Source organism: Nannobrachium achirus (genome assembly GCF_963921795.1).
Source record: "Nannobrachium achirus genome assembly, chromosome: 19".
Taxonomy (NCBI): Eukaryota; Metazoa; Chordata; class Actinopteri; order Myctophiformes; family Myctophidae; genus Nannobrachium; species Nannobrachium achirus.
The window spans coordinates 17,469,416-17,483,265 of NC_137826.1; positions in this window are offsets into that span (position 1 = coordinate 17,469,416).

Here is a 13,850-nt window from a genome sequence, read left to right on the forward strand (position 1 = left end):
AGTGACCTCACATAACACATTCATTAAATTCCTTCAAAGTCTTCAGTCATTGGTGGAGGCATGGGTTATTTCTAGTTTAAAAAAGCATCAATTCATTTTTTCTTTCTTTCTTGTGGAGGAGTGCGTTGACTCTTTCCGCTCCCTGAGCTCCAACCAGAGCTCAGGGAGCGCTGCTACAACTTATGACCGTGGCAAAAAAGGTTGGTTTACCTCTGTTAACATACACATAGAAGGATGTGACGTGTAATTAGCAGGTAGCATCAAACATCATTATATAGCAGTGGTTCTCAAAGTGGTGTCCAGGCAACCCCAGGAGTCCTTGACGTGGTTCCTGGGGGTCTGTGACATTTCTTTTAATGTAGCATCACAAATGGTTGAACCGCTTTAACCCTATTTTATCCTTTGGATTTTCAAAAATCACTCTAAAAAGTGGCAAATAAATCAATCTAATCACTGACAAATAGGACCACTTGAAATGTTGACGTGTGCACTTAAGCATTAAATTATGTTTATTTAAACTGACGTTCTGTTTCATATCTGCTACTGAAATTGAGTGACACTACTTAAACTAACTTCTGGGAATGGTTAGTCATCAAAACAGAATGCCTCACGTCTTCTTGAGAAATGAGTAAGTAATAGCCTACAATTAATGGCCTCTCATGAGTCCAGTGTGCTTGATTCCTATATGCTGGGTTTGTCAGTGAATGTGTTCTCAGGGCCATTTTGTTTAGCCCTGGTGTTTAGACTAGTGTCTTTTTGATGGATTGCACTGCAGCGTGTTGACCAGCTGAGGACATCTTTGTTTCCAGTCATCTTCAGTCAGTACTTTGATTGATAACACATTTGCCTTTTAACAATGATCAGTGGAGGAAATCCAAGATGTGTGCAGTGTGTGTGTGTGTGTGTGTGTGTGTGTGTGTGTGTGTGTGTGTGTGTGTGTGTGTGTGTGTGTGTGTGTGTGTGTGTGTGTGTGAGAGAGAGAGGGAGAGGGAGAGAGAGAGAGAGAGAGAGAGAGAGAGAAATTGTATTCTTGTGGCTAATGTTACAACCCGGGACTTTGTTCACCCCCAATATGACTTTGTTTCTATTGATTACTCATGCCATAGAGACTTAATTGAGTTCAATAAAAAACTTTTTGTATTTGTCGCATTCCTAAGACAAAAATGTGATTGTACTAATTTACCCCCATTGATTCTGGATGGGGACCCAAATGCATGGCCCTGGATGGGGACCCAAATGCATGGCACTGGATGGGGAAACCGTCAGGGTTTACTATAATCACATTTTTGTCTTAGGAATGTGACAAAAAACAAACAAAAAATGATTGAACTCAAGTCTCCATGGCGTGAGTAATCAATAGGAAAAAAAAAACTCATTTTGGGGGTGAACTACTCCTTTAATGAATAAAACATTATTTTAACCAATCTGTATGGTATAGTATATTGATACAATATAACTAGCACATCTGCAGTGGTTGAAGGGAGTCTTTTCCATTGAGAAATGTAGATCCTGGTGTTGGGTAGGATACCTACTGGTTGACAATAAAGTTATTTGACGGTGTACCTGATTGAACTCTTGAAGTACCACCATCTTTATTATAATTTATAGACATTGTACTAAATTACATACTTAAAATTTGTAGTCAAGAAAAACAATCCTAGGAAACTAAAACGAGTGACCAAGATATGTCTGCATAGTGGCTATGTCTGGGTCAGTCGCTATATCTTCCTTGGTATGCAGTATGATCCTTTTTATCATAGCCACTATGGTCATTTTATTATTCGTGAAGTCATTATTTATGCATCGAGTCTCATTCACGGAACATCTAGTCATCAACAAGAGGGTTCTTCTATCTCCCTGTTGGAGGTCAAACTCATAAATCATAATCATCATCACCATCATCATTATAATCACCTCAGACTTATTCTGTTGCGCAAACAAACGCCACACATACTTTGACGCTCAGCATCCCTTTGTTGTCTTCCATTATGATGCAGTGTTTAAACTTTTTGCTATCAGATGGTGAACATACCACCATGCACATCGTTTCCCCCTGTGGATATCACTGGAAGTAGGAATACATTATGAGCAGACGCACTCTGTTTCGCTTCATTGTTATATTTTCTAATGGGAGAAAACAAAGAAGATCGATGGCAGATGAAAGCAGCTAATCAGGGAAAGATATTCTAGATCCTCCTCATTAATCAATACCGTAGGTTTTATTTCCACCCTCCAGGCAAAGTACAATGCCTTCTCATAGCTTTGTCCTGTAGCAGAAAGCTCATGGTTTCAATTTAAAAGGCCTGTGTTAACCACTTTCAACGGTAGGTTCCGTACGGAACCATTGTTTACTTAGATATGGAAGGATGACCTCCCACTTGGGTAATGACGCCCCCTGGCGATCATTCAGAGAAACTACTTCAGCTCCCGTACTAACGTAGGTAGGAAGGGCCTGTCACTCAAACCGGAGTGACCCGCCTCCAGGCTATATAAGCCCCCGGAGGCGGAAGTAACATCCTCTTAATACCACTCTCTGCCACATTCAGTGAAACAGAGGGGCATTACGTGGGAGGTCATCCTTCCATATCTAAGTAAACAATGGTTCCGTACGGAACCTACCGTTTACTGTCAATATTCCAGGATGACCTCCCACTTGGGATTCTTAAACTCCCCTCTAAGCCACAACCTACTCTCATACCCCCACACACCCCTCATACGGGTGAGCACAGCCCAAACGGGCGTGACCCATCACCCAGAAGGTCCCAGGCCCACCGGACCTGGGTGTGAAGGCATGAGAAAATAAGGAGAGACCCTGACAGACCGAAGTCCGCCTCATTCAACTAAATGAAAAGGACAAGTCCGCCTTATAAGTAAGACACACTATATAAGGAAAACACAGGGTCCCCCCCAAAATACCCCAGGTGGCTACATGCCCACCTGTGGGAGGGGAAGATCCGACTCCTCTATGACGTAGAGGAGGCAACTGCACCCAGAACCGAATGCGCTAGCGAAGAGGATTCGATATCCAGGTGATAGTAGGCTGCAAAGGTAGAAGGCGAAGACCAATTCGCCGAAACACAAATCTCCTGAACGGAGACTCCCTTTGCCAGTGCCCACGAAGTAGCCACACCTCTAGTGCTATGGGCTTTAAGTGCCGCCGGCACTTCCACACCCGCACTAGAGTAAGCCAGCCTAATAGCATCCACAATCCACCTCGAAAGAGTGGGTCTAGACACCGGCTTTCTGACAAGAACATTGCCCATTTCCACGAAGAGCTGAGAAGAAGCTCTAGAACCAGCAGTCCTGTCACAGTAGGCCTTCAATGCCCTGACAGGACAAAGGCAATTCAGCCGTTCATCCTCCACCGAGACAAACGGAGGAGGATGAAAAGCCAGAAGAACAACAGGCTCCTTAGGAACCACCATGTTCTTAGGAACAAACTTAAGATGAGGCTTGAGCAACACCTTGAGATCATTGTTCATAAACTGCATGCACTCCGCAGACACCGAGAGAGCTTGCAGGTCACCAACTCTTTTAGCCGTGGCCAAAGCCAGCAAAAGAGCCGTCTTGAAACTCAAAAGTTTCAAAGGCATCCCTACAAGCGGCTCAAAGGGAGCCCGACATAGGCCCCCTAGAACCACCTGCAGATCCCAAACTGGGAACAAAGACCTAGTCACCGGCCTCAAACGTTCAACTCCTTGCATGAACTTGATGACCTCCGGGACTTTAGAAGGTGCCTTGCCCGCCACCCCCAGGTGACAGGCATTAATAGCCGCCAAATACCCCCTAAGGGTAGAAAATGCTAGACCACTTCTCAAGCGGTTCTGCATAAATTCCAGAATTTCCTGGGCTGACGCCACATGAGCCACCACAGGTGGAACACGCGACTCACACCAGTCCTCAAAGGCATTCCACCTTCCATCATAAGACGCCCTCGTAGAGGGCGCCTTAGCACTCTGAATGGTATCAACCACTTCAGAAGAAAAACCGGCTGCCAGCAGGTTTAACCTTTCACGTGCCAAACCCACAGGTCTAGGACCTGCAGGTCTTGGTGGAAGATCTCCCCCCTGGCCTGACTCAACAGGTCCCTGCACTGAGGCAGCTGCCAACCCGGTTCGCAAAGGAGAGGGGCGATCGCCGATCTCCACGTGCCCTTGTAGGGAGCCACCAGGAGCATCTCCAGACCGAACCTCCTGACTCTCTCCAGAGTGGGTCGGATTAAGTCGAAGGGGGGAAACGCGTACAGTAGACCTCTCGGCCACGTGTGCGCTAAGGCGTCCAACCCCAAGGGGGGACTGCCCTTCACCGCGAAGAACAACGGACACTTCGTATTCTCCGCTGACGCAAACAGGTCCGCCACTGGCTGACCAAACTTGCGAAAAATCTGGCTCACCACCCTGGGGTGGAGAGACCAATCCTCGTAGCGAGGACCTCCCCTGGACAGGAGATCTGCTCCGCTGTTGAGGAGACCTGGGACGTGTGAGGCCCTGATCGACTTGAGGCGCGACAAGCACCAAACCGTCAATTCTCGAGCCAGACGGTCCAGTGGCAACGACGACAGGCCCCCCTGTTTGTTGACATAAAACATGGCCGTCGTATTGTCTGTCCTGACCAGGACGTGACAATGCAAAATCCAAGGCTCGAAATGCTTGAGCGCCAGGAGTATAGCCATCAACTCCAAATAGTTGATGTGACGACCCCTCATCTCCAGAGGCCAAAGCCCCTGCGCTGTGCGCCCCTCGAAAGTGGCTCCCCATCCACTGAGACTGGCGTCTGTCGTGATCGACTTGTGGGAAACCACCTCGCCAATCGAGACTCCGCTGGTGAGGAACCCCTCCACCAGCCACGGAGACAGGGCGATCGCGCAGGAAGGGGAAACCGTAACCTTCTTGTACTTCAAGGAGGGCGGGATCCCGAGGGATAACATCCATCTTTGAAAAGGTCTCATATGAAACCTGCCCAAACGCAACAGATGTACTGCGGAAGCCATCATTCCCGTCAGTACCATGCAACTCCTGTAAGTGACCTCCTGGCCCACTTGAAAGGAGTCGAGACATTCCCGAAACCTGTCCACCCTCTCCTCTGAGAGACGGGCCGACATGTCGGATGAGTCCAGAAGGACCCCAATGAAAGTAAGACGACTTGCGTTCGAAATACCCAATGGCTCGGGTTGCATAACTTCCACTGGCGCGCACAGCGTGCTAGCGTGTTTTGAGCGAGAGAAACCCCACCACTGTGCTTCCGTGACGGCGGAGCTTTTTGGCGGCCGGACCGGAAGTGGGGAACCTGCGTATCCGTATCCGGAACGACCGGATGCGGAGCGCAAGGGTTCAATAGGCCGCATGGCGGAAACACCTTCTGGTTGTACCGCTTGACTAGCGGAGCTATTTTGCGGCGGGACCGGAAGTGGGGAACCTGCGTATCCGTATCCGGGACACCCGGATGCGGAGCGCAGGGGTTCAATAGGCCGCAAGGTGGGAACACCTTCCGATTGTACCGCTTGACTAGCGGAGCTCTTTTGCGGCCGGACCGGAAGCGGGGAGCTAGCGAATCCGTATCCGGTGAAACCGGAAGCGTTCGGTTTTGGCTCGATAGAGCGACAGGAAGAGCAAAGCGATTCGACTGATAAACAGACTCGCCCACAACTAAAGCATTCTCCCCTGACAGGAGAGGAACTTTTACGTTTAATACCTGCTCTAAGGCCTTTATGCTTGTCCCTTGACCCGGGCTCATAGTAGGCCGACAGAATTTCTGACTCAAGGTTAAATTCATAGCATCGCTCACGCGAGGGAAAATCCACTCGCGCGCATGAGGAACCATATAATTGTTTGACGTTAACATTACTGGTTGCTGATAAAACCTCTGACTGATTAAAGAGTCCTGACGGGACTCCATCATTCTTACAGGAGGCATGCATAAAGGATTCATATTGTCGACGCGAGGGATATCCCACTCGCGCGCTTGAGGAACCACATAATTGTTTGACATTAACATTACTGGTTTCTGATAAAACCTGTGATTGATTATCGAGTCCTGACAGGACTTCATCATTACTATAGGAGGCATGCACGATGGGGTCGTCTGTGCTAGTGCGAGAGAGTTGGACAGAGACAGACTTTGTTCTTTCAACATGTTTATTGTCGACACAGGAGGCATCAAACTTAACATTTTCATTTCCCCGACACGGGGTACCGAAAAACGCCCTCGTTTGGGGGGAGGGGGACCGAGAGGCACCTCGGACCCCCGCCCCAGCACAATTCCCCTCTTCAGAGTGTCATTTGCGCTGTCCCCTACCGCGGCCACCGCGGTATGAAGACTGCTGCCTGCCATCCTTGGACGGGCGGCGCGGCTGAGCGCGCTCGGGAACCACAGCCTTGCTGCGGGGCCTGTCAGGCGCCCTGGCTGCAGAGGCTCCCCTGGAGGAAGACGAGTGCTTCTTAAAAGAAGCAGAGCGGCCCCTTTCCTTGGCGCGGGAGGAGCGGGACGTCCTCCTAGCTTGCTGCGGTTCATCCTGTGGCACTGTGGTGGACTCGACGATGTCCTTAGCCGCCTTGAAGAAGGTAACTCTACCCTGCAGCAGCTCCAAGCCCCCACCCATGAGGGTGGTGGGACTGTTCTCCATGTTTATGAGAGACTTGTACATCTCCCCGCGAGGACCTAGAGGCTTCTCGCCCACGTCCCTCTTAGGCTCGAGGTCGACATAGTCGAGCCAGCGGACTCTCTCAGACTGGAGGTTGTAGTCCATGGACCTGCCCATCCACTTAACCGCATGCCAATTGACCTTCAGCATGATGTCAAATAGAGTGTTCAGTTCAGCTGTGTGCTCCCCCGTGGGCAGACCTTTGACCAGGTCCTTGGTGGAAGCGAGCAAGAGCTGGATCAGATTTAGGTCCTTAGCGGCCAGAGCAGCGGACCGGTAGGCGTTACGAGCCCTGTCCGACTGTAGCTTGTCCTCCAGGACAGTGAACCCCGGCGGGTTGGTGCCGACGGGGCCAACAAACGGCCCGTTTTTAGCCGTGCCTACATCTTTGTACTGGGGTCTGACAGAACTCAGAAAAGATTGTGCCAACAGGTGGTCCAGGTTAGGGCAGGTGGACATGCCTGCCTCCGCACCGCCCACCAAATCCAACACAGAAAAAGGCAGCTTCCTGGGGTCTTTATGTGTCTTCCATGAGGAATGGAGGGCCTTGGTGAAACCTTTCACCAGCGGCAGCCTGGAGAGGACATACGGGGCGGGAACCGAAGGCTCCTGCCCGGGCATTTCATCATCATCCTCGGCCTCTTCAGAGGGGAGAGGAGGTGGCAACTCCTCTCCAACTCTGGCCAGAGCTCTCATGTAGACTGTGAGATGATCCAGCATTTCTGCTGCAGAATCGACGTCCTCTGCTCCCGCTTCACTCGCTTGACTGGCGGGTGGAGGGGCAGTGGTGCCTGAGGAGGCCTGGGAGCTCCCTGCGGCGTCCAGTTGACGTGCTGGAGCCGCAGGGGCATTACCTTTCACAGTGACCGTGAGTCGAGAACCCTCGTCATCGACGGAGTCCTCCTCCTCCTCGGCCGTGTATCCAGAGTATTCAGAACCAGAACCCTCGCTCTGACAGGAGCTCAGGTCCGACTCTCGCCTGAAGGTCTGGACTGTTTTGGTGATGCTCACGTCGAGGGGGACGTCCCCGACGGTCACATCCAAGCGTTTCTTTTTGGGCACCGCGCCCGAAGGGGAAAAGGCTACCGGAGATTTCGTCTGGATGTTAGCCTTCTTGGTCGCCTTCTTAGCGGCGACTTCACCAGACCCGCCAGCTCCAGTGACAGTGGAGCTAGCTGCGGTCGGTTGCGCGGCAGGCGGTGTCTCATGTAGCACGGCGCCATCTTGACTTGGAATGGCGCGCTGGTTGCCAAGCGGATCTCCGGAAGGCAGCGCCGCACCTTGACCAACGGTGCGGTCCGCCTGGGGAAGGAAAGACTGGGCTGTGGGGTTGAGAGCAGTGGACCCACCTGGTGGAGCGCAGGCCCCGAGGCCTGCCCTGGCTAGGTAGAACCGGTGTATCAGTACATCGCGGTCGTAGGCCACGCAGCAGTCACAGAAAGGTCCTGCTCTCCCCTGAGGACTCAGTGCAGAGAAGGCGTGTGCAACGCCCATGCAGCCGACACAGAGATGGTGAAGATCCTGTCCGTCGATGAGTCCTGGACAGCCTGGACATTGCCTCGGCAGGAAGGCCAGAGGATCCATGGCGAAGCACTGTAGATAGAGTTAACCAGAAGCAGACGAGCTAACAAGCTAACGGCTAAGGCTAGGCCACGCTTGATTCGGGCAGGGCCTGAACAAGCGGTAAGCAGTGTAGCTAACGTTAACAATAGCAGACGAGCTAACAAGCTAACGGCTAATGCTATGCCACGCTTGCTTCGGCGGAGGCCTGAACAAGCAGTAATAATCCTTTGTTATAAAAGGAAATAACCGTCGATTTAGGACGGAACAAGAATAAGTATTCTTAAGTACGGGTTAATTCAACACTCGCCAGTGGGCGACTCCAATGCCACCGCTTTAGGCTAATGCGCGAAGAATAATAATACAAGGCTGAGTTTCAACTTATCTGAATGTGATATCGCAGAGAGTGAAAAGAGGATGTTACTTCCGCCTCCGGGGGCTTATATAGCCTGGAGGCGGGTCACTCCGGTTTGAGTGACAGGCCCTTCCTACCTACGTTAGTACGGGAGCTGAAGTAGTTTCTCTGAATGATCGCCAGGGGGCGTCATTACCCAAGTGGGAGGTCATCCTGGAATATTGACAGTAAACCTAGTGTACCTACAGCATGTCATTATAGTGTTGGAGAATATTTATAATAATATATACCGTAATTGCTGGACTATAAGCCGCACCTGAATATAAGCCGCACCAGCTAAATTTAGAAAAGAAAACAAAGGTTTACATATATACGCCGCACCTGACTATAAGCCGCAGGTGTCCCTCCTGCTTCCCGTTAGAGCGCCCCTGATGGCCGTTAGCTGTATAAATCTATATTTAAATCCTTGTTAAAGACCATTGTAAAATGAACTAACTAGCCGTTAGATGTAAAAATCTTTATATAAGCCGCACCGATGTATAAGCCGCAGGGTTCAAAACATGGGAAAAAAGCCGCGGCTTATAGTCCGGCAATTACGGGTATATAAAAAATCATCGTAAGTCAAAGTATTCGGACACTGGTGGTCGAAATTATGTCCAAAACCATTACATTTCAGGAAATTGATTTTTTTTAAGCAACCTGTGTTCCAGTGGATCCAAAATAGTTATATTTTCAACGATTAAAATATCAGAGTACGCGGTAAACGCTCATGCATAGCATCCCGCTGCAATGTGAGCTTGATCAATTTTGGGATATCCACGCTATAAAATATGGTTAATGTACGTATGTCTTGTAATGATATTCTACATCTGTAAAGTTACCAGTAACTTCAGCTGTCAAATAATTGTAGTGTAGTAAAAGTTTCATTATATTCCTCTGACATGTAGGGGAGGAGTAGAAGTAAAAAGTAAGTACAACTACTTGAGTAAATGTACTGCATACATCCCAGGCTGTAGTATTGAATGTCTTCCCATTCGGCTGTTTCCCATTATGAGTGCAGATTGTTGTGTGTGTTTGATTACATTCTGGTCCAGACTGTTTGAAGTTACCTGTAGGTGAGGATGAACCTCAAACTATAAGACCATAAGACTCATTACAGGGCTATGCTAAGGAAGCAGCCTGTAATCAGGCTCATGAATTGTTTTTTGAAAGTTGAACCTTTCTTTAATTTGCATTGCTGTACGGATGGGGTGATCAAAGTTAGTGTAGCCCAGAGGTCTTCAACTGGGGGTCCGGGACCCCTAGGGGGTCCTCAGAGTTACTACAGGGGGTCTTCCAAACTTTGTGTGATAGAAACTTTTTTCTCCTTTTTTATATTAACCACTTGAACCCTAGCGCCCATAGTCTGAGAACTTTAGCCAAAAATAGCAGATATACAAGCTCACAACGCCTCGTGCTGAGCTTGTAGATCTGCTATTTTTGGCAAAGAGATTTGGTGTACAGGAGAAAAAGAACAGGCTAAGTACACAGTGAAAGGTTAAGTTTTGACGGTTCAACTGGTCAAATATCTGAAAACACAAATTGACATGAATCCAAAATACACTGATGATTATGCTGTCAAACAATGAAACTATAAATTAAAATGTTGTGGGGGTTCCTGCTTCATCTCTCTCTCAACTAGGGGGTCCTTGGCCTGAAAACGTTGAAGACCCCTGGTGTACACACACATATACGGTAGGCTTACAGTCAGCCTACACGTGCGAGCACACGCACATACCGTACATACAGATAGACAGACGTGCACAACGCTTATTTGCATTCAGCAGCAGTCACCACACTTCATAATGACTCTCTCATGTCTTTCTGTATAGCAACTGATAGCTTTCCTTTTTGGAGCGGTGAAAGCGCTCCCAATAGACAGGTATGTCTGTGGGTGGGTGGGTGGCTGGCTATGTCTGTAGCCTGGCAATACCTTGAGTGGCCACACATAACACACAAGTTAAAGGAGGGGCGCTGTTGTGCAGGCACACACACACACAGCTTCTATGGCACTATTGTGCAGACTAGACACACACACACACACACACACACACACACACACACACACACACGGTATAGCTGCTCAGATTCACCGCTCCACTTCGAACCGAGGTTTGATTTTTTTCTATGCTACTTGGTGCTCTCCCCAACACACACACACACACACACACACACGCACGCACGCACGCACGCACGCACGCACGCACGCGCGCGCACGCACGCACGCACACACTTTTTTCCTCTTCATCTGGAATAAGTAATAGTTCCAGACTTCATCTATCACATCAGCACATTCACAGCCCTTGGAGCATTTTCACAGAATTCCAGTCATCATCTATCAGGCTCCAAGTGCTGTTACTGTATCTACCCATGATAAAAGTAATGTAATTCTGCTTGTAGTGGGAGCATGGCTCACTCACTCATCCTGTAAATCAAGGCCTTAATATGAACTCAGGACATACAGAAGATTTAATCCAGCTAATGACTGTGTGTGTGGGTGTGCGTGCGCGCACGCGTGCATGCGTGCAGGCGTGTGCGTAAACCCTGGGTCTCGCGCATGGGAAACCAAATGCTGTATCTCTATCCAGGAGAATCCAGCCCTGAACAACTCAGATAAGCTTCTGGTCTTCAGGCAGAGTTACTCTGCTTCAGAGTAACAAGGCAAACAAGGATATTGGGCCTCGTTCGCAGACAACTTCGTAGGTTTTCTTCTTAAAATTCAAATTGAAAAAGCGAATACCGAAGTGAAGTCGAGTCGGATTCAGGAAACGTTCTTATAAAGGCAGAAACTTCGTAACATCCCAGTCCTCGCAACTCGAAGGGGTGTGCCAGCTAATCCTAATTATCGCCTACATGCAGTAGTTCTGTGGAGGTACTTCTGAAGTGAACAGCAAATTATTTTTATTTAATTAATGAATGTATTTTAAAACATTACATTTTATTACTGAAAGCTGGTGGGTGAGTATAGAGGGTCTAAGTTAAAGCCATACTGTGTAAGTTGCTCACCTAGTGGTCATTAGCCCTATAGCGAACCGCGGTCGCGTCCGCGTCTTTCGGCCGTTTTTCGTACCTTCAGACCCCCGCGTCTGCCTCCACCTCGCTGAGATCTATCTTTGGAGGGGTCCCTTGTTCCTGTGCGTTCAGTAATTCCAGAGATACACTCCTTCACCCTGCCTGGTAGGCGAAATTACCTAGAGACTGGATGGTACAAACCGGCGACAACAAAATGGCGACCCCACTTCAAGATGCGATGTGATTGGCCGGCAGTTGTATAACCCTCGCTGTGATTGGCCGGTAGTGTGATGACGCAATTTTGGCGCGAGATCCGGTCCACGGCAAGGATCTCAGTTTACATATAGAGAAGGCTTTACAGGCTGAAATTCACGGCGCGGATCTTCTAAAACTTTTGTGTTTTAATAGTTAGGAGAATTTTAAGATTTGTTTTATAAAAAAAGTTACATAGTACAACTTTAAGGTAGCAGCTGCTTGGTACAGTATGTAATGGGGTGAACATAGAGGTGTGGTGGGTGATATGGTGGTGCAAGGGGTGGGTCTGACCCACCAGGCACCAAACTCAAGTCAGCCAAAGGTTCTTTCTGTTCAAAGATTATTTGGGTTTAGCAAGGTCCTGGCAGGAAGATGGGAGAATATGAATTCCCCGGACTATGAAGATACAAACAAAGTGTTGAAACCTTGTCATGCATAAGTTATCTAATGCTGCTGTAATTGAAGAGGTTGAAGATTGCGTTCCTTTCAGGAGCCAGTTGATGCGTGAAGGAGGATCCTCCTCCGGTGTCAACATGACAGTGTTTCTTTTAAGTGCACATCTGTCAACTCTATCCTGTTAAAACATACTCCCAAGTTTACTATCTCAAGTCAAGTTCTCAACCCATGGGGCGTGCATGTGTGACAGCCACGTAAACTCAACACGCAGGACTATAGGCCTATTGTTCTTTTCTTTCGTAAATTAACTGCCTACAGATGTTTTCATCCGACTACAGCATCACACAAAAGCGTCTAAAGTAGCAGATTCACAAGCTGGAAATGCGGTGCGAAGCGACACGTTTCAAGCTAGTAGATCTGCTACTAGCTTGAACACACACACACACACACACACACACACACACACACACACACACACCTACACACACACACACACACACACACACACACACACACACACACACACACCCACACACACACACACACACACACACACACACACACACACACACACACACACACACACACACATGCACGAGCACGCTCGTACACACACACACACACACACACACACACACACACACACACACACACACACACACACACACACGTGGTATTACATAAAAAAGTTTAGGGGAGCAATTGTATAAATGCCATTTTTAACTGTAATAAAGCCTATACTTGCACACGGGTGTCGCACAACGAAGATAGCTGCGACGCATGCAAACCGGGTATAACCACAACCACAACCACTAAACCTAATATCTAAACCCCTAAGCCTAACCTCAACATGCTGAAATGCAAATAACATGAATCTTTTCTTAACTCTTGTTTTAACTAACGATAAAACAACTATTTCTCCTCACAGTGTCTATTTCTCGAATTGTACTATACTTGTGGGGACTTTTGGTAACCACACGTCTAGTAATCACACACATACACAGTTGTAGTGAGTGTAGACCTGGCCTGCTCTCTTTCAGTATGGTGGCAGGCGAAATTAAATCAAACAGGCAAAGTGCGTTAAGAAGCTGGCAACAATTCTGTTTTCCATTTTTAAACATGTCTAATATATTTGTTGTCTCTGTCACAACATTATGGGTCATGGCTTTCACTGTCTGTGAAACACATCTCACATGGGGAGATGGGCAGATGACAGGTGAGGAAAAATCCCCTCATCCACTTGGTCTTGGGGCTGCTGCTTCGCTCAATTGTGTGTGCGCGTGCGTGCGTGTGTGTGTGTGTGTGTGTGTGCATGTGCTCGCGTTTGCGTGCGTGTGTATGTTTGTATTACTATACATGTGAGGATCAAACGTTGTATAGTAGAATTTGAGAAATAAACGTTGTGAGGAGGATCATTTTCCTGCTTCACAAAAGAGAAATGGTTGTTAAAATGTATTTTGGGAGTTACTGTAGGTTTACAATTTGAAAGAGTCAAGCCACACAACTTCCTGGCTGTCCTGGGGGACTTAAATGCACGTCTCGGACCAGGAGATGCATCGTTCACCTACAATGAACAGACAAATGACAATGGAA